Raw genomic sequence first — 22,302 nt, 5'->3', positions numbered from 1 at the left:
TTCAAACTAAACCAGAATGATTACAGCTGACACCGTGAAGTCCAAGCCCGGACATCCCCCCCCCCCCCCCGCGGGGCCCGGGGCGATCGCCCCGATTCGCCGTGTACCCTGGGGACGGCTCTGCCTACCCCTCCCCTCCCCGAACTCACCAACTACCCAACCCAGCGGCGACTACCAACCAGCCCTCCTCCCGATGACCCGAACCCTGACCCCCTCGTTATCCCCTCGCTATCCCCTCGCTACCCCCTTAGCCTCGGGCGCTTCTGCGTCTGCCCGCTCCTCGTTTCACTTTGAGTCGCCCTCTCATCCACGGCGCTTCGCCGTTCGCGACGCCTCCCCCCCCCCCAATGCCCCAACGCAGCCACACGCAGCAGGCGAATTCGACACCTCCGTGTCCCCGTGCCGTCTGCGATAAACTCAGCCTCAACTCCTCCCTACAGAACTCCCCAACCTCATAACACCACCACCACCCCCACCACCACCACCACCACCACCCCCACCACCACCCCCACCACCACCCCCACCACCACCACCACCACTGTCCGACCCCCACCCACCCCGCGATGCGCCCCAGGCGGGTGTCGAACCGAGTCGTCGTTCTCGGAGGAGCGAGGCGAAAGCGACGCGGGGAGGGCGCACTAATTAAATGAGATCGCTTACAGCTGATGATGTTTACGGGCGCAGGCAGACTTGATTACGGTTGCGCAATAATTGTATGTGTGGCGGGAGGGCAGTGGGGGGAGTAGTGGGGGGGGGGTTCACTGAGGAGCTCCCCGCGGCGATCGCGCTACCTCCTCGTTCTCGACAGTACGCGACGCGGTGCGTTTACATGAGCGCGACGCGGCAGCATTCAGCAGCGACTTGTCGCGCCTGTTGTGTGTGGGAGTGGTCGTTGGGAGCGGTGGTGCAGCGGTTAGCGCTACGCTGCGCTACGAACCTGGCGACCCGAGTTCGATTCCCGCTCACGGACAACCCCAGTGACGATTATCTGAACCGGTCTTGGGCCTCCCCTAGGTCGACTCAGCCTCCAATGAGTACCTGGTGTGTAAACATCGCCACTCGGGAGACAAAGGCAGTCGGGTCCGGTGCTTGCTACCAATCCCCTCCTGTGCCGTGCCAGCTTTCATAGGAGCTCGCTAACAGCACTTGCCCCGACATTCTGTAAAGGCTACACGGGGGGTCTTTGTGTGTGCAACTGGCGTGGCTCTAGCACACAACCCAGTTTATTGTGCCTTAATAGGTGCTCGCTAACAACACTTGCCCGAACAGTCGACGAAGTACCTCTGGGAAATCGTCGTCTGTGTAGGATATATGTACGTCGTGATATATGTGCGTGTCTGCGTATGTATCATTTTTATAATATAGATATGGGTTTATGTATATACGCGAAAATGTGTTTTGTATTCATATATATACGTGTATGCATGTGTATACGCATTTGTCTTTTTGCAGAAACTACACTTGTATGTATGTATGTGTTCATGTGTTGTCATATATATTGGTAAGTGTGTGTGTATGTCTTTATATGTGTATTCGTGTGCGTGGGAGCGGTGGCGCAGCGGTTAGCGCTACGCTGTGCTACGAACCCGGCGACCCGAGTTCGATTCGTGCTCACGGCCAACACCGAGTGACGATTATCTGAACGGTCCTGGGCCTCCCCTAGGTCGACTCAGCCTCGAATTAGTACCTGGTCCGGTGTGTAAATATCGCCACTGGGGAGACAAAGGCGGTCGGGCGTGGTGTTGGCCACCCACCCCCCTCCCCGTGTACCGCTCCGACCTTCATAGGTGCTCGCTAACAGCACTTTCGCCTACAGTCTGTTAAGGCTAAACGGGGGATCTTTGTCTTTGTGCGCGGTGACGAATATCTGAATTGGTCTTGGGCCTCCCCTAGGTCGACTAAGCCTTAAAATAAGTACCTGGCGCGCTGTGTAAAACCATCAGCACTGGGGAAACAAAGGCGGTCGAGCGTGATGCTGGCCACCCACTCCCAAGTGCGCCCTGCAGGCCTTCATAGGTGCCACTCGCTAACAGCACTTGCCCCTACAGTAAAGGCTCTACAGGGGGGAACTTTGTCTTTGCGTGTGGACGTTTGATAATGACGATGATGCATGATCAAAGTGTCGAACGACACAAGTAAAAGTCCAGCCCTGTAGGCGTGTCTCTCTGTTTGAACGAACTACGCGGTGACTGATGAGCGCCGTGCGGGTTCAACGTCCAAATACCTGGGTGCGTTCGTTACTAAACCAGCACCCGAATCGATTTGAAGCTTTCGTGACTGCACGGATTTTGTCGGTAAAGTCACGTAGGTAAAAAATAAAAATAAATAATAACAATAATAGAAATAATAATAGAAATAAAATAATAGAATATAAAAAAATTTGATTTGATTATTTCTATTGTTTTTATTATATATTTTTATTTTTTTCCTACGTGACTTTACCGAAAAAACCTAAGAGTACGATTATCGATTATTATTTTTTACACATCTGTGAAAACGAGCTTTGTAGCGAATCGCATTCCTCCAGTATAAAATACGTAATCTCATTTATGATAATTATCAATTCACCGCTCAACAACCCGAGTACACATACACACAGTGTGTGCGTGCGGTGCTCTCAATCCACTGCTGGATGAAGGCCTCCGCTCGCTCACGACCCCGCGCTCTTAGCAGTCCGCACAGCGCCGGCACGCACCCTCAATTCCCTCGCTCCGTCTCTGCGGTGGCCGCCGTCTTGGGCCACGCTTCCATCCTTTGACTGCCATTCCTGCCCCTCTCGTCTCGAGCACGGCCTCCTCGCGCAAGCCACGTGGCGTGGTCGCGACGTTGGCAGCTCAGCGGGGTGGTGCTACAATCGTTTAGGTGGGAGCCGCAATGTTTTATCCGCGTCTCGCGCGCTCGTACCTAGGACGATTGTACATGACGATCACGGACTCGAACATTTAACGCTGTGGGGGGGGGCGCTCCGTCTTGAAGCCACAACAGCTCCGTAGTGGTCGTCCTAAGGACCTCGTTGCAATATGACGTTGCTGTTCCACTTCAATTAAAATAAAACGTGGAACGTAAATGAAAGCGTTTCGATAAAAACGTTTAAATTTCAGCCGCGTTTTAATTCAGCGTTTTGTATCGTTAGCACTGCTGTTGAAAATAAATCTCACGGTGATTGTCAAGGAAGCTGCAACTCGTAGCTTTGGCCACCAGGTGGGGAAGGGCAAGACACCCCTTGCCCCCCACCTGCCCCCCACCTGCCCCCCACTCCCTGCCCCCCCACCCCCCACCGCTGGTTCCGCTACTGCTCCACTCAAAGTTCCGTGTCCAACGTTTGTTAGACGGCGGTAGCGTGCCGCGAACACAGCAAACAACAATTTATAATAGCCGACGTTTCGGGCAACGGCCCTGTGTGTGTAGACGTGTGTGTGTTTGCACGTGCACGCGTGTGGAGCGGTGGCGCAGGGGTTAGCGCTGCGCTGCGCTGCGAACCAACGCGGCCAACCAAGTTGGATTCCCGCTCACAGCCAACACCAGTGACGAATACCTGAACCGGTACCTGGTGCGGTGTGTAGTTAACATCGCCACTGGGGAGACAAAGGCGGCCGGGCGTGGTGCTAGCCACCCACCCACTCCATTGTGTACCGTGCCTGCTTTCATAGGTGCTCACTACCAGCACTTGCCCCAACAGTCTGTTAAGGCTATACGGGCGATCTTTGTATTTGTCTTTGTATATGCATACGGGTGTGTGTGTATGTATGGTGTACGTGTGTGCGTATGTAGATGTGTGTGCATGTATACGTGGGGAGCGGTAGTGTAGCAGTTAGCGCGCTGTACTACGAACCTGGCGACCCGGGTTCGATTCCCCATCACGGCCAACACCAGTGACGAGTATCTGAACCTGTTCCCGGTGTGTAGTAAACATCGCCACTGGGGAGACGAAGGCGGCCGGACATGGTGCTGGATGGCCACCCACCCCTTCGTGTGCCGTACCGCCTTCATAGGTGCTGCTACTCGCTAACAGCACTTGCCCCGACAGTCTGTTACAGGCTACACGGGGGAACTTTGTCTTTGTACGCGCGTGGTAGTAATTAATTATGAAGCTGAAAATGCCCAACGTCGCTCGAGTCCCGAGGGCGAAGGGGGAGCATCCCTCTCCCCCTCCCTCCCCCTCTCCCCCTCCCGCCTCCTCTCCCCCTCCCTCCCCCTCTCCCCCTCTCCTCTCCCTCCCTCCCCCTCTCCGGGGGCGGGCAGTCGCCGTGTGCGCAGGCGGTGCAACTGGACCGGGAACAATGCCAACCGCTGCGTTACTGAGTTCGCCCCGAGCGAAAATTCCCAACGACAGGGGACGCACCGTGGCTGGCTCGCCACCTGAGCCACAGTGGACGGGCGAGACGGGCGGTGATAGACACACAGAGGGGCAGAGCGACAGAGGCAGATCGACAGAGACAGACAGACAGATAGACAAACAGAGAGATAGAGAGGCAGACACACAGATGGAGAGGCAGACAGAGAGGCAGATCCATAGAGAGGCAGTCAGACAGACAGATAGGGAGATAGACAGATAGACAGACATGCAGACAGACATGCAGGTAGGCAGCATCACAGGTAGACATACGCAGATGTTTTGGTGTTGAAAAGGTGACGCTGACTGCACCCCCCCCCACACCGCCCCCGTCACCTCATCCCCCAACCCCAACTCCCCCCTCCTCCTGCATCCAATCACCGCACGCACGACCCCACCCCCTGCTCGCACAACCACCCCAATCAATTAGCCCCCACCCCCCACTCAGCAAGCCCCCCCCCCCACCCTCTCCTCCCCCCCCCACCGCGACTCCCCCCCCCGCGTCGCCAGCGAAGTTTCGTCCGCGTTCGGATTCTGGAAATATCGACACAAGCCACGGGCGGGTGTCTAGAGGGGGCGGGGCGGTGGGGTCACAATGGGGGGGGGGTCATAATGGGGGGGGGTCATAATGGGGGGGGGGGGTCATAATGGGGGAGGTCATAATGACCGTGTCGGGCCTGGGCTGGAATCCACGCGTGGCTTCTGCCAGGATGTTCAACGTGTAACCTCGGCGACTAATCACTCACCTAGGGACCCATAGACTCACATACACATCCATAGAGACCCATAGACTCACATACACATCCATAGAGACCCATAGACTCACATACACATCCATAGAGACCCATAGACTCACATACACATCCATAGAGACCCATAGACTCACATACACATCCATAGAGACCCATAGACTCACATACACATCCATAGAGACCCATAGACTCACATACACATCCATAGAGACCCATAGACTCACATACACATCCATAGAGACCCATAGACTCACATACACATCCATAGATACCCATAGACTCACATACACATCCATAGAGACCCATAGACTCACATACACATCCATAGATACCCATAGACTCACATACACATCCATAGAGACCCATAGACTCACATACACATCCATAGTGACCCATAGACTCACATACACATCCATAGATAACAACAACCGCCATTCGCCACTAAGTGGCGGTGACGTCACCACGACGCTTGTGCCAGGCCATGTGCACCTTGAGGCCACGTGAAGTGTCGAACGCCCGCTGGCAGGAGGTCACGGGGCAGACCCAGGTGCCACGGGTCGACTGACCGAGATGACCGAGATGACTGGCTGATGCACCACCTGTGCCCCCTACTGTGCCAACTTGCTGTGCTTTAGCCACCCGGCGCTCCGCTCGTTGTTGTGAGCGTCGCTCCTCCGCCCTCCGTTGTTGTTGGAGGGCGACTGCCTCCAACTGCCCAGTAGCGTCCTTCACGAGCCTCCTCCACTGAGGCCGATCTTGATACCCATAGACTCACATACACATCCATAGAGACCCATAGACTCACATACACATCCATAGAGACCCATAGACTCACATACACATCTATAGATACCCATAGACTCACATAGAGACCCATAGACTCACATAGAGACCCATAGACTCACATAGAGACCCATGGACTCACATAGAGACCCAGACATAATTCGTCGTGATTAAACGGGGTTCTCAAGTGTAGCGAGTGGATGGTGACATTCCGGTCACACGTGACTGCACTGAAAACCCCCAATAAAGACAACTCCGGTCTGGAGCGAGACGAACGTTACACGGTAGCGGGGCAGGTGGGAAAGTGCTGCCCCCTAGTGTCTGTGTGTGTGTCTGTCTGTGTGTGTGTGTCTGTGTGTGTGTATGTGTCTGTGTGTGTCTGTTTTACAGGTTTAAAAAAAAAAAACACCTGTAAAACAGACACACACAGACACATACACACGTTATGTATGCCGATGATTTGGTAATAGCTGCTCATTCAGAAGAGGAGTTGGAGACGCTGCTGCTGAGACTGGAGCGTGCCACTAAGAGGTGGGGCCTTACCATCAGCCCCACCAAAACTAAGCACCTGCCTGGGTATTTTGTACCATCGGGCACTCCGCCCCCACAACTCCCAATCGGTGATGGGGCAGTTGTGGAGAGAGTAGAGAGTTTCCCATACCTGGGCAGTGTGCTCATGACCGGCTCCAGTTTATCAGCAGAGGTCTCACTCCGAATCAGTCGAGCGGCAATATCTTTTCATCGGTTGCGTAACGCTGTGTGGAAGCTACCTGGTCTGTCGCTCCGCACGAAGCTTCAGGTCTTCTCGGCCACGGTCATTCCCTCCCTTCTCTATGCTTGCGAAACGTGGACCCCCCTAGTGGAGCATCTTCGCCGGTTGGAAACATTTAGGCTGGCCTGCCTACGATCCATCCTGGGTTTAACCAGGCTGGATTGTGTGAGGAGCTCACAAGTCCTTGAAAGATCTGGGCAAAGTCCCATCAGTGAGCTCCTCCGGCAGGCAAGGCTGCGTTGGCTGGGTCATGTAGCCCGCATGCCCAGCCACCGCATGCCTAAACAGCTTTTGTTCGGCCGGATCGAGGGGGCTAAACGGGCGCGGCACGGGCTAGAGAAGAGATGGAGTGATGTGGTACAGGAGGACGTGGAGCTGAGTGGACTTGCCGATGACTGGTACCAGCGATGTCAAGATCGGCCTCAGTGGAGGAGGCTCGTGAAGGACGCTACTGGGCAGTTGGAGGCAGTCGCCCTCCAACAACAACGGAGGGCGGAGGAGCGACGCTCACAACAACGAGCGGAGCGCCGGGTGGCTAAAGCACAGCAAGTTGGCACAGTAGGGGGCACAGGTGGTGCATCAGCCAGTCATCTCGGTCATCTCGGTCAGTCGACCCGTGGCACCTGGGTCTGCCCCGTGACCTCCTGCCAGCGGGCGTTCGACACTTCACGTGGCCTCAAGGTGCACATGGCCTGGCACAAGCGTCGTGGTGACGTCACCGCCACTTAGTGGCGAATGGCGGTTGTTGTTGTTGTTGTGTGTCTGTGTGTGTCACTATGTGTGTGTCTGTGTTTGTGTGTTTGTGTCTGTGTCACTATGTTTGTGTCTGTGTGTGTGTCTATGTGCGTGTGTCTGTGTGTGTGTGTGTCTGTGTGTGTGTGTCTCTGTGTGCGTGGGGAGTGGTCGTGTAGCAGTCAGCGCTACGCTGCGCTACGATCCCGGCGACCCGAGTTCGATTCCTGTTCACGACTAACATCAGTGACGATTATCTGAACAGGTTCTGGGCCTCCCCTAGATCGACTCAGTCTCAAATAAATACCTGGTGCGATGTGTAAACATCGTGACTAGGGAGACAAAGGCGGCCGGGCGTGGTGCTGGCCACCCACCCCATCGCGTGCCGTGCCGGCATTCATAGGTGCTCGCTAACAGCTCTTCCACCTACAGTCTGTTAAGGCTACACGGGGGATCTTTGTTTTTTGTCCTTCCATAGGATGTCACTCGAAGGGTTCTCAGACGTCGTTCCGTGTTATCCCCTTCCGCGGGGCCGGCCCCGCGGAAGGGGATAACACGGAACGACGTCTGAGAACCCTACACGGAGGGCCACGGTCGCTGTGCCAGGATCCCGAAATGGGCAGCGTGGCCTCACAGCTGTCCGGCCAAGACGACATCGGACTGGCGACACAGCCAGCAAACAGCTCGCAAGCTCGAGCGGACAGCAGGCGCAGCAGATGATGGAGCGGAGAGCGAGGGGAGAGTGGAGAGAGAGAGAGATACAGCCGGGTTATCGCGTCCTCTTTCCCACGCAGAGTTACGGGACAGATGGTGATGATGGCGAAGCTGATGATGATGATGTGGTCGCCTGTGAAACGAGCATAAACTCGTTATAGGTCCCAGCAACGGTACTGAATGATGATCGTGATGGTGAGGCTAACGCTGTCGTTGCTGATGATGATGTCGCTGCTGTTAATGATGATGGTCGTGGTGGTGGTGATGATGATGAGGACGCGAGCATACGTCGACGAAGGCGTTGAGGTCGCGCGTTTGGCCACATCGCATGAGGTCAAGCCACACCACGCGGCGAGGAGATCAGACGGGGACACAAGGGAGACACGGGGACACGGGGACACGGGGATATGGGGACACGGGGATATGGGACACAGGAGATGTGTGGTTAAGGGACGCAGGGCAAGGTTAGACGGAGACGCGGGCTGCGTGTACACACAGGTAAAACATAAACGTGCAGGTACATACGTGTGCACATCATACATGTTCACGCGGGTACGAAGACAAATATTGCCGATATCGCCGATAACAGGCTGTTGGAGGAAGTGCTGTTAGCGAGCACCTATGAAACCCGACACGGCACACTCGGGGGTGGGTGGCCAACACCACGCCCGGCCGCCTTTGTCTCCACAAATATCATGTTTAAACATGGCAGTCCCAGGTACGCATATAAGGCTGAGTCGACCTAGGGGAGGCCCGGCACCGGTTCAAATTCGTGAGCGGGATTTGTCACCACGACGCTTGTGCCAGGCTATGTGCACGTTGAGGCCACGTGAAGTGTCGAACGCCCGCTGGCAGGAGGTCACGGGGCAGACCCAGATGCCAAAGGTCGACTGACTGAGACGAATGGCTGATGCACCACCTGTGCCCACTACGGTGCCAACTTGCTGTGCTTTAGCCACCCGGCGCTCGGCTCGTTGTTGTGAGCGTCGCTCCTCCCCCGCCCCCCCCCTCCGTTGTTGGTGGAGGGCGACTGCCTCCAACTGCCCAATAGCGTCCTTCACGAGCCTCCTCCACAGAGGCCGATCTTTACACCGCTGGTACCAGTCATCGGCAAGTCCACTCAGCTCCACATCCTCCTGTACCACATCACTCCATCTCTTTTCTATCCTGTGCCGCGTCCGTTTAGCCCCATCGATCCGGCCGAACAAAAGCTGTTTGGGCATGCGGTGGCTGGGCATGCGGGCTACATGACCCAGCCAACGCAGCCTTGCCTGCCGGAGGAGCTCACCGATGGGACTTGGTCCAGATCTTTCAAGGATTTGTGAGCTCCTCACACAATCCAGCCTAGTTAAACCCAGGATGGATCGTAGGCAGGCCAGCCTAAATGTTTCTAACAGGCGAAGATGTTACATTAGAGGGGTCCACGTTTCGCAGGCATAGAGAAGGGAGGGAATGACTGTAGCCGAGAAGACCTGAAGCTTCGTGCGGAGCGACAGATCAGGTAGCTTCCACACAGCGTTACGCAACCGATGAAAAGATAATGCCGCTCAACTCATTCGGAGTGAGACCTCTGCTATTGAACCGGAGCCGGTAATGAGCGCACTGCCCATGCATGGGAAACTCTCCACTCTCTCCACAACTGCCCCATCACCGATTGGGAGTTGTGGGGGTGGAGTGTCCGATGGTACAAAATACCCAGGCAGGTGCTTAGTTTTGGTGGGGCTGATGGTAAGGACACGCACACGTACACACGTACACAAACACGTGTACACACAGGTACACACACAGGTACACACACACGTACACTCACACACGTACACTCACACACGTACACTCACACACATACATACACACACACAAGTACACACACACAGGTACACTCACACACATACACACAGGTACACTCACACACAGGTACACACACAGGTACACGCACACAGGTACACACAGGCACACACACACAGGTACACTCACACACAGGTACACTCACACACAGGTACACACACACAGGTACACACAGGCACTCACACACAGGTACACTCACACACAGGTACACACACACAGGTACACGCACACAGGTACACGCACACAGGTACACACACACAGGTACACTCACACACAGGTACACTCACACACAGGTACACTCACACACAGGTACACACACACAGGTACACAGGTACGCACAGGTGTGTGGCCCTCACTGTGTTTTGGAACGCGACCCGGGCAATGGGCAGACCCCGGGGCCGCCACCCCACCCACCCACCCCTCCCTCCCCTCCCTCCCCTCCCCTCACCTCACCTCCCCCCGCCTCCTCCTCAGCGCATCATCATTACCCTTGGGCAGCGTCTTCATCAGCCCCGCCCCTTCCCCGAACTCCCCCCACCCACGTTACCCCTCCCCCCACGCCGCGGCACGACTCCGACTCGCTACGTGCCCCATGCTTTGCTTAAGTCGCTCCATTGTACGCGCTCCGCAATCATCCCCGTAACCCTTGCGTCCCTAAATCCCCCCAGATTATTCGAGGGAGCGATGTAGGAGAGGGGTGGGAGGGTTTGGATGAGTGTGGCGTGGAGAAAGGGTCAGGGGCGTGTGCGGTTGGGATAGTTGAGTGGCATCGGGTACTCATTTGAGGCCGAGCCGACCTAGGGCATACCCAGGACCGGTTGAGATAATGGTCACTGGTGTTGGCCGTGAGCGGGAATCGAACTCGTGTCGCCGGGTTCGTAGCGCAGCTAACCGTTGCCACCCACCCCTGGTGTAAGGTGCCGGCCTTCATAGATGCTACTCGCTAACAGCACTTGCCCCAAAAGTCTGTTAAGTCTATACCGGGACATTTGTCTTTGTAGTTGAGTGGCTGGGTGGTGAGTGGCTGGGTGGTGAGTGGCTGGGTGGTGAGCGGCTGGGTAGTGAGTGGCTGGGTGGTGAGTGGCTGGGTGGTGAGCGACTGGATGAACGAGTCACCCGAGTGACGCGGTTGGCTCAGTGAGTGGCTGGGGAGGCGGCTGGATGTCTGATCGTGGTAAAAGTTGGCCAGCCTGCCGACCTCTCTGTCCGGCCAACGTGCCTGTCTGCCTGTTTGACGCCGCGGTGGCTCGGAGATGTTAACTACCTCGCCCGGTATGCAGGCGGGCGTGGGTTCGTGCCCGACCCTGACGCCTGCTGCTGTATATTTGGAGTTTTCGGTGTCTCTCTCCCCGTGGTCGCGTGGATTTTTCTCGGGGTCTTCCGGTTTTTTCCCCTCCACATTTAGAATCAACGTCACGCGTTTAGAGCGTTTGGCTGCTCTACATGCCCACGTGATGATGAGTCTCTTCGTTGAGATATCATTTATGGCCAGGTCGCTTCTGAAAAAGAGCTACATAGCTCAGTGGGCATTACCTGATAATAATAATATACAAGTTAAATTGTCATATATATTAATTTCTGCACATCGGCCACATTTTCTGCTATCGCGCCCAGCCCACTGCCCCTCATCGTCACTACTCCTCACCACCAACACCACCAACACAACCCAGCGCCCCACGCATTTTCCTTGATCCGAATTTATTCGGGTTCTGAGTGGGTCGGGAAGATCCCAGTCGAGAAATCCTGCCTCGATCCCTTTCCCTTCGGGGAGGATTTCCCGAGTGAGGGGTGGGGGGTGAGGTGAGGGGGTGGGTGGGTGGGTGGGGGGGGCGAGAGATGAGAAGAGAGACTCAGCTGAGCCCCACGTAGCTAAAGGGCTCCGGTAATTATGTGCTCACGATTCGAATGTTGCCCCTTCAAAACTCGCGTCGCTGTCCAGCTGCTGCTGCTGCGGCGGCGGCTGCGTCTGCTAATCCTGCCAAGGGCTTGGAGGAGTTCACAGATCTCATCATAATAATGCTGATGATAATTTACATTTGTAAAGGGGCCATTTCATCCGGAGATCACAGTGCGCCAACATGCATGGCAAATCAGGAAATAAAACAGAACCAACGGGAGGGACACGGGCAGGACGAGAAGGGTGGTAAGGGCCACATTTAAACAATTGAGCTATTTAAATAACAATGTCTCGAGTCGCTCTCATTGGCTGAACACCACCAATCCGAATCTGTATGAAGCTCTTTGTTTTTACATTACACAGAGTGTCCAGTAGGGATGGGTCAGCAAGTTACAACAACAACAACACACAACAGGCGAAAGTGTTCAAAATCCTGGGGATCTGCGCGGGCAAATGCCCCATCGCACCACACGGACCACACGGGACACACGAACCGCGACCCCGGAGTGACTGGCTCACCTTCCCTACACTTTTCACTCCTGTCGTGGTGTTGTTGTGTGTGTGTGTGTTCTTTGTTGCTGTAACTTTCTGACCCCGTGCCCCGAATGGACATCTGTGGATACAAGAAAGAGTTGCATGGATCATTCGGATTTCTCCAGGATGAGTAAACATTCTGATTGTGATCTTGGTTCTGATAATTTAGCTGCCTCGGCTCGCAAAGGGAACAAAACCATCGTCAGCACCCGGGTTGCTACCGCGCAATGCCCCGACGTTTCGCTCCACGTCCTTCATGGGGAGCTTCTTGAGTGGAGAGGAGGGGGGGGGGGCGCGAAGACGAGGGCGGAGGGGAGGGAGAACGATGGTTGATGATGTTGGGGCTTTGATGGGTGATGGGTGATGAGGGTGGTAGTGGTGGTGATAGAGGCGATGGTGATGGAACATCCTCAGCGCATTGCTGATTCTCGCCATCACTGTCGAGGCGAGCGTCAATCACTGCGGGACGGTCGCATTCCGTCTGCTCCGAGCCCGGAATGCCGCTCGCAGGGATACACAAAGACAAAGATCCCCCCTCCCCCCGTGTAGCCTTCACGGACTGTTGGGGCAAGTGCTGTTCGCGAGCAGCCACCTACGAAGACCGGCACGGGCACGCGAGGGGGTGGGTGGCCAGCACCACCACGCAGAGACACACACACAGGCAAAAGACAAAGATCCCCCGTATAGCCTTAACAGAATGTTGGGGCAAGTGCTGTTAGCGAGCACCTATGAAGGCCGACACGGCACACGAGGGGGTGGGTGGCCAGCACTACGCAGACACACACACAGGCAGTCACACAGACACACACAGGCAGACACACAGACACACACAGGCAGACACACACAGGCAGACACACACAGGCAGACACACAGACACACACAGGCAGACACACAGACACACACAGGCAGACACACACAGGCAGACACACACACAGGCAGACACACACAGGCAGACACACACAGGCAGACACACACAGGCAGACACACAGACACACACAGGCAGACACACAGACACACACAGGCAGACACACACAGGCAGACACACACACAGGCAGACACACACAGGCAGACACACACAGGCAGACACACACAGGCAGACACACACAGGCAGACACACACAGGCGAAACAGATAAATATATAAATACACCCGCGCGTGAGAATGAGTTCAGCCCTTCCACTCAGAGCATCCGAAACCTTCCAAGAATGCTCCCGTGCCCCCCCCCCTACTCCCTTCCGTCCTGCTGCCCACGTTCAGGGATGCGACATTCCGCTCGCACCACGGCGCTTTGCTGCTGTCCGCCTCCTGCCTCTGAGGTGGGCGTCAAGATTTGAACCCTGCACCGGGTACATCCTCCGTCGCCTTTCAGGGTCTCCTCCTCCTTCTCCTCCTATCCCCACCACCCCACGCCTTTCATACCACGGGCCAGCCACCCCCCCCTCCTCCTCCCACTCCTCCTCCACTCCGCGACCTCCGTGTGGGGGTTCCGATCGTTGTTAACATTCCGTAACGAAATAACGGCGAATAGAAGAAGAAAAAAAACACCCCCACCCCCATGAAGATTTGGCAGCGTTGAGCATTGGTGATTGTCCCGCACTGATGAGTCCCAATGAGGGCGAAACCCCGGTCCGCAGTTGTCGCCTCTTCGTCTCGCAAGCCTCATCGGTGGCTCCAATTTGCTCACGTTGCCGTGGGCGTCATGAAGATGTTTTTTTTGTTGGTATGATACAGATCGCGTTAAATGTAACTGTGTCGTAACACCCTCCTCCACCAGGGAGGAGGGGGGGGGAGGTGGGGGGAGGAGGAGGGGGGGAAAAGGAGGGAGGAGGAGGAGGGGGAGGAGGAGGAGGGGGGAGGAGGAGGGGGGACATGGAGGGGGAGGAGGGGGGAGGAGGAGGGGGAGGAGGAGGAGAGGGGAGGAGGAGTTGCACTTTTGCATTCTCCGCTAATGCCGCTCCAAGTCTCCGGCGCGCGTCCCCCGCTCTCTACTCCTCTCCCAAACAAACAGAAATAAAACTCGAGCCCGGCACGATCGTGAACGCCAGCACTGCGGGGATACAAAGGCGGCGGTGCGTGCGCGGTGCTGACCACATCACCGGCCCCCCAACCCCCCCCCATTCCCGCGCCGGCCCCGCCTCGTTGTGACCTCACGGCCTGAAGACGTTGTAGAATACGCGACGTTTCGGGCAACGGGCCCTTCTCAATAGCGCCACGCGCCAAGCGGAAAGGTCCCACGAGGCGACGATTCGGAGCGGGCCTCGAAGTTTGTTTATCGCCGACTTTGCCAGCGGCATCAGATCGCCAAACACCCGCCACCAACCATGGAGCTCGTCCCGCAAGAGCCGAGACTGGGACGATTGGTTCCAGGCCACAACTAACATCGAGCGGGCGAGTGATACGTGAACGAGTCTTGAACCTCGTCTAGGTCGACTCAGCCGTAAATGAGTATCCGGTGCGGTGTGTAAACATCAACATTGGGAAGACAAAGGCGGTCCCTCGTTTGCCGTTCCGGCCTTCATAGGTGCTGCTCGCTAACAGCACTTGCCCCAAAAGTCTGCTAAGGCTACACAGGGGATCTTTGTCTTTGTGCTAGGCACGTGCGCACGCATTAGCGCGTCACGCCGGTGTCTCCGCTAATCCCCAGCCACTCGAGAGAGCGCGACTCAAACTCATCCGAAAAATACCCGGGCATGCACTTAGAGTCAATCCCTCCTCCTCCGCCTCCTCCTCCTCGCTCCGAGCTCACCCTTCCCCTCGCCACCTCCCACCTGCCTCCGAGCGTCTCCCAACACCTCTCCAAAATCTCCACGCATCTCGCAGCACTCCCCGGTCTCCCTGTGTTTCGCGACAGCTGCCTCGAATGTGCAAGTGTATCCTCCCTGCACTCTCCCCGTGTCTCCCAGATACCGATTTAAAGATGAGCTCAGGACAACAACTATCCCTTCCCTTCGCTCCTGTTCATACATCGGTCTCATCTCAGGGAGGTTTTCTCTCAATGTGTCGTTTTATTGCGACTCTCCCGTAGCAGTGGCGTGCGACTGCGGCCATCCAGAACAGATACTTTGACTTTTAAACAACTTTGATTGCCGCCAGCAGCAAAAAGCACTGGAGGCGATTTCAATATGAAATACACAAAGTCACCAGCAAACAAATGAAAATAAACGCTACAAATCGACGCGCTGTGGCGCTAAAAGCACCGCGCACAACACGAAAGAAAAGTCACGTGGTGGTGGTTGTGGTGGTGGTCATCGCGCACGCCACGGTGACGAGCGAGCGCTTCAGAAGGTGAACACGAGGGTGCCGTCCACGCTGGTACAGAGAGGGGCTTTTCCAGCTCCCCAGCGTTCGAAGAAGACGCGCACATCACCGGCATGTGTGTGGTACGCGTGCTCCAGCCGGAGCCGCGCCTTAAGCAGGCCCCTGAACACTGGAAGCAGCACAGAGCAGCCGTCAGTGTCACCCTCCAGCATCTTTTTTCTCGTTCTGTACACCGCCAACTTCGCCTGCGCGCAGGCGAAGTTGGCGAGGTCATGGCGCTTGTTCGCCAGGTAAAACAGAGAGCGCGGTACAACGCCGAGCGAGGCAATGCCCCGATCCACAAACACGAAGCAGGATACATCAGAGCGAGGACGACGACACCACTCCGCGTCTCGTGACGCCGGTGTCTGGGCTTGAGCACCTCGATGTGACATCGCAGTCGTCGCTCTGCGTCGACATCAGCAGCCCGCACGACATCAAGAAGAAGACGACGAAGGAGGAGGAGGAGATTGCGAGCGGCCCGATCTGGGGCAGAAAGCGCCTCGAAACGATGCCACAGCGCCGCCTCGTGGACGCCTGCGAGAATAACGACGACGACGACGACGACCCGCAGAGTCCGATCTCCGCGATGAGTTTGTGTGTGATGAGTGTGTGTGATGTGTGTCTGTGATGTGTGTGGTGTGTGTGTGATGTGTGATGAGTGTGTGTGTGTGTGATGAGTGTGTGTGTGATGTGTGTGTGTGATGAATGTGTGTGATGTGTGTGTGTGATGTGTGTGTGATGTGTGTGTGATGAGTGTGTGTGTGATGAGTGTGTGTGTGATGAGTGTGTGTGATGAGTGTGAGTGTGTGTGTGATGAGTGTGTGTGATGTGTGTGTGATAAGTGTGTGTGTGATGAGTGTGTGATGTGTGTGTGTGATGTGTGTGTGATGAGTGTGAGTGTGAGTGTGATGAGTGTGTGTGATGAGTGTGTGATGAGTGTGTGATGAGTGTGAGTGTGTGTGTGATGAGTGTGTGTGATGAGTGTGTGATGAGTGTGTGTGATGAGTGTGTGACGAGTAAACCTCCTCCATCCGTGGCCTCCCAGCAGCTTAAGCCCTGACCCTCTTCCCACACCAGGACTGACTCGGTGATGCTGAGCGAGGCCGGGAATGGGAAGTCCATGTGCACGTCTCAGAGACGTCCACATCTGTGAGAAGTCCGGAGACGACGGCCCTCCTTAGCTCTGCGCCACGAAATCGACTCAACATCTCAGGACGACAAAACTCTCTCGTTGATTCTCGCGACGTTCACGGACGTCGTGGTCGGCAGGACCCTCCTGCAAACGAGTCTCGAGACTCGGTGAGGCTGACTCGGGCAAATAAATAAACACGATTGCAGTATCGCTACTTACAGTATACCTGCAGTATGTAATACAGTATATATATACACGCAGGATACGATGACCCTATTACGAATGTGAAGTGTTGTATCGATTGGCTTGAGGTCAAGGAGCGCATTGCACTGGAGGAGACGTGGTGGTGGGTGCGAGGTGGTGGGTGTGTGATCGCGTGGTGTGATGACTGTGTGTGGGATGAGTGTGTGATGCGTGTGTGTGATGCGTGTGTGTGATGCGTGTGTGTGATGCGTGTGTGTGATGCGTGTGTGTGATGCGTGTGTGTGATGAGTGTGTTATGTGTGTGTGTGATGAGTGAGTGTGAGAGTTTGTGTGTGAGAGTGTGTGTGATGAGTGTCTGTGTGATGAGTGTGTGTGTGAGAGTGTGTGTGAGAGTGAAGAGATGGAGTGATGTGGTACAGGAGGACGTGGAGTTGAGTGGACTTGCCGATGACTGGTACCAGCGGTGTCAAGATCGGCCTCTGTGGAGGAGGCTCGTGAAGGACGCTACTGGGCAGTTGGAGGCAGTCGCCCTCCAACAACAACAGAGGGCGGAGGAGCGACGCTCACAACAACGAGCGGAGCGCCGGGTGGCTAAAGCACAGCGAGTTGGCACAGTAGGGGGCACAGGTGTTGCATCAGTCAGTCATCTCGATCATCTCAGTCAGTCGACGCGTGGCACCTGGGTCTGCCCCATGACCTCCTGCCAGCGGGCGGTCGACACTTCACGTGGCCTCAAGGTGCACATGGCCTGGCACAAGCATCGTGGTGACGTCACCGCCACTTAGTGGCGAATGGCGGTTGTTGTTGTGTGTGTGTGCGGTGTGTAAACATCGCCACTGGGGAGACAAAGGCGGCCGGGCGTGGTGCTGGCCACCCACCCCCTCGTGTGCCGTGCCGGCCGTCATAGGCGCTCGCTAACAGCACTTGCCCCAACGGTATGTTAAACTATACGGGGGATCTTTGTATTTGTCTTTGTGTGATGAGTGTGTGTGTGTGTGATGAATGTGTGTGTGATGAGTGTGCGTGTGATGGGGGGGGGTGCAGTGATTAGCGCGCTGCGCAAGGAACCCAGTGAACCGAGGTCGAGTCTCGATCACGACGAACCACAGTGGCGAATATTGGAACCGGTCCTGAGCCTCCCCTAGGTCGAATCAGCCTTAAATCGGTACTGTACTATGTACGGTATCTAAACATCAGCAGTTAAAACTAAACATCTTTTTATTTTACCAGGTAAGGCCCACTGAGTTATATAATTTTTTTCAGAAGCGACCTGGCCACAAATGATAGCTCAACGAAGTGGCTTAACGTGATGTGGAAATTTCTAGCCACCAAATGATCTAAACGCGTGACGTTGATTCCTAAATGTGGAGGGAAAACCATGAGGACCCGGAGAAAAATCCACGCGACCACGGTGAGAGAGAGACACGCAAACTCCAAACATACAGCAGCAGGCGTCAGTATCGAGATCGAACACCACGCCCTCTTGTATACCAGGCGAGGTAGTTAACATCTCACCACTTGGGGAGACAAAAGCGACCGGCACAAGCGTCGTGTGACAAAACCCGCTCACGAATTTGAACCAGTGCCGGGCCTCCCCTAGGTCGACTCAGCCTTAAATGCGTACCTGGGACTGCCATGTTTAAACATCATATTTGGGGAGACAAAGGCGGCCGGGCGTGGTTCGGCCACCCACCCCCTTCGCGTGCCGTGCCGGCCGTCACAGTCGCTCGCTAACCACACTTGCCCCAACAGTCTGTTCGAGGCGATACGTGGGGACACGCCCGAGAGACAAAGGCCCTTCGTGTCCAACGCCTCTGTGATCCGTGTGTGCGTGTCACAGATGGCGACGGTGAAACGTGGCGATATCAAGAGCCCCCCCCCGCCGCCCCCCGGGCCCAGGGGAGACGGAGCCATCAAACCCCCGAATGTCGCGAGCACGGAGCACGATCCCTTGTGGAGCTCCCGCGTCTAAACAATCAAACATAATCACACGAGCCGCACAGACGCACACACACTCACAAAGATCACACACACACACTCACAAAGATCACACACACACATAAAGACCCCCCCTCTCCCGTATAGACGTCACAGACTTTTGGGGCAAGTGCTGTTAGCGAGTAGCACCTATGAAGGCCGGAACGGCACACGCGAGGGGTGGGTAGACAGCACCACGCCCGGCCGCCTTTGTCTCCCCAAGTGGTGATCGTTTCAAACCGCACCAGGTGCTCATTTGACGCCGACTCGATCTAGGGGAGGAGCAGGACCGGTTCCTCTGGAATCGAACTGGAATCGGCGCCGAGTGGTTTGTCCGGGGCAGTGCGCTAACCACTGCGACACCGCTCCACCACGCAACAAAGACAAAGATCCCCCATATAGCCTGTAACAGGCTGTTGGGGCAAGTGTTGTTAGCGAGCACCTATGAAGGCCGGCACGGCACACGAGGGGGTGGGTGGCCAGCACCACGCCCGGCCGCCTTTGTCTCCCCAGTGGCGATTTTTACACACCGCATCAGGTACTCATTTAAGGCTGAGTCGACTTAGGGGAGGCCCAGACCCGGTCCAGATAATCGTCACTGGTGTTGGCCGTGAGCGGGAATCTAACTCGCGGTCACCGGGGTTAGTGCGTAGCGCGCTAAACGCTACACTACCGCTCCCCCCCCACTCCACACACACACAGACTACTAACACAGACAGACGCACAAACGCACGCTCATATATATGAGAGAGAGAGAGAAAATCACAAAAGCATAAAGCAAACACGTGCACTCGCACGAAATAAACTTTGAAGTCACGCATGGCTGGCGCACAGCAACGAACACTGAACAGGACACGGTGGGGGGGGGGGAAGCAGCTAGCGAGAGACGGAGAGAGAGAGAGAGATGGATCTCGGCAGACAATGAAAATAATAAAATAATAATAATATAATAATAATCGAGGCGAAGATTAGTCCCTGGCTGTACCAGGGCCCCCGGAGGGCCCCGGGTTTCTTGCTGCCAGGGAACACGCGCCGCGGGCACGGCCACAGCGCCTTGATGAGGCGCAGCGAGCATGAAATCCCTTTAGGCTCCGGGCACAACGCACCCCGCCCGCCCCTTCCCTTCACCGTGGGGGGCAATGGTTGAAGAGGATAGGGGGGGGGTGGGGGGGATGACGAGGAAAATGGTGATGTTGGAAGAAGAGGTGGTGATGATCACGATGATTGTGATGGCGATATTGGCATTCACGCGAAATTCAATTTCACATTCGGGTGGTCAAAGCCAAGATAACCGCGTCCGGAGCAAGCGGAGTGTGTCGCTGTGACGTTCCCTTCGCGTTTGTGGAGCGGGCAAGCGACCCCGGCTATCACAAATGATAGCTCAACGACGTCGCTTTTGACCGTGTGGAGATTTATAGCAGCCAAATTATCCAAAGGCGTGTCTCTAAATGTGAAGGGGGAAAACCCGGAGAAAAATCCACACGACTATGGGGAGAGAGAGTTGAAAACTCCAAATATACAGCGGGAATCAGAGTCAAGATCTCCCACGATCTCCTGTATACCAGGCGAGGTAGTTAACATCTCCTAGCCACCGTGGCCACGCCCTGTGGTGATGGCGGTGGCGATGAATCTCTGCCACTCGCCCGGGTGGAATGACACGTGGTTGTTGTGGGTGGTTGTGGTGGGTGGTTGGGTCGGTGGTTGTGGTGGGTGGTTGGTTGGGGTTGGTGGTTGTGGTGGGTGGTTGGGTCGGTGGTTGTGGTGGGTGGTTGGGTCGGTGGTTGAGGTGGGTGGTTGTGGTGGGTGGTTGTGGTGGGTGGTTGGGGGTGGGTGGTTGGGGTGGGTGGTTGTGGTGGGTGGTTGGTTGGGGTTGGTGGTTGTGGTGGGTGGCTGGGTCGGTGGTTGAGGTGGGTGGTTGTGGTGGGTGGTTGTGGTGGGTGGTTGTGGTGGGTGGTTGTGGTGGGTGGTTGGGGTGGGTGGTTGGGGTGGGTGGTTGTGGTGGGTGGTTGGTTGGGGTTGGTGGTTGTGGTGGGTGGTTGGGTCGGTGGTTGAGGTGGGTGGTTGTGGTGGGTGGTTGTGGTGGGTGGTTGGGGTGGGTGGTTGGGGTGGGTGGTTGTGGTGGGTGGTTGCTTGGGGTTGGTGGTTGTGGTGAAGTTGGGGTGGGTGGTTGGATGGGTGGTTGTGGTGGGTGGTTGGGGTGGGTGGTTGTGGTGGGTGGTTGAGATGGGTGGTTAGGGTGGGTGGTTGGTTGGGGTTGGTGGTTGTGGTGGGTGGTTGGATCGGTGGTTGTGGTGGGTGGTTGGGTCGGTGGTTGAGGTGGGTGGTTGTGGTGGGTGGTTGTGGTGGGTGGTTGTGGTGGGTGGTTGGGGTGGGTGGTTGGGGTGGGTGGTTGTGGTGGGTGGTTGGTTGGGGTTGGTGGTTGTGGTGGGTGGTTGGGTCGGTGGTTGAGGTGGGTGGTTGTGGTGGGTGGTTGTGGTGGGTGGTTGGGGTGGGTGGTTGGGGTGGGTGGTTGTGGTGGGTGGTTGCTTGGGGTTGGTGGTTGTGGTGAAGTTGGGGTGGGTGGTTGGATGGGTGGTTGTGGTGGGTGGTTGGGGTGGGTGGTTGTGGTGGGTGGTTGAGATGGGTGGTTAGGGTGGGTGGTTGGTTGGGGTTGGTGGTTGTGGTGGGTGGTTGGATCGGTGGTTGTGGTGGGTGGTTGGGTCGGTGGTTGAGGTGGGTGGTTGTGGTGGGTGGTTGTGGTGGGTGGTTGTGGTGGGTGGTTGGGGTGGGTGGTTGGGGTGGGTGGTTGTGGTGGGTGGTTGGTTGGGGTTGGTGGTTGTGGTGGGTGGCTGGGTCGGTGGTTGAGGTGGGTGGTTGTGGTGGGTGGTTGTGGTGGGTGGTTGGGGTGGGTGGTTGGGGTGGGTGGTTGTGGTGGGTGGTTGGTTGGGGTTGGTGGTTGTGGTGGGTGGTTGGGTCGGTGGTTGAGGTGGGTGGTTGTGGTGGGTGGTTGTGGTGGGTGGTTGGGGTGGGTGGTTGGGGTGGGTGGTTATGGTGGGTGGTTGGTTGGGGTTGGTGGTTGGTGAAGTTGGGGTGGGTGGTTGGATGGGTGGTTGTGGTGGGTGGTTGGGGTGGGTGGTTGTGGTGGGTGGTTGAGATGGGTGGTTAGGGTGGGTGGTTGGTTGGGGTTGGTGGTTGGGGTGGGTGGTTGGGGTGGGTGGTTGGTTGGGGTGGTTGGGGTTGGTGGCCCTTCTGATTATTCCACCACCCACGTGTCCAGGTATGGCGACCCGCGCTTCGTTCCAAAGCTCACAAAGTCATTTCACTCCGCTGCCGTGGTTCTCGCCCTGGT

This window comes from Lampetra planeri, chromosome 8, assembly GCF_965212315.1.
Source record: "Lampetra planeri chromosome 8, kcLamPlan1.2.h2, whole genome shotgun sequence".
NCBI classification, from domain to species: Eukaryota; Metazoa; Chordata; class Hyperoartia; order Petromyzontiformes; family Petromyzontidae; genus Lampetra; species Lampetra planeri.
This window is presented reverse-complemented; position numbering follows the sequence as displayed.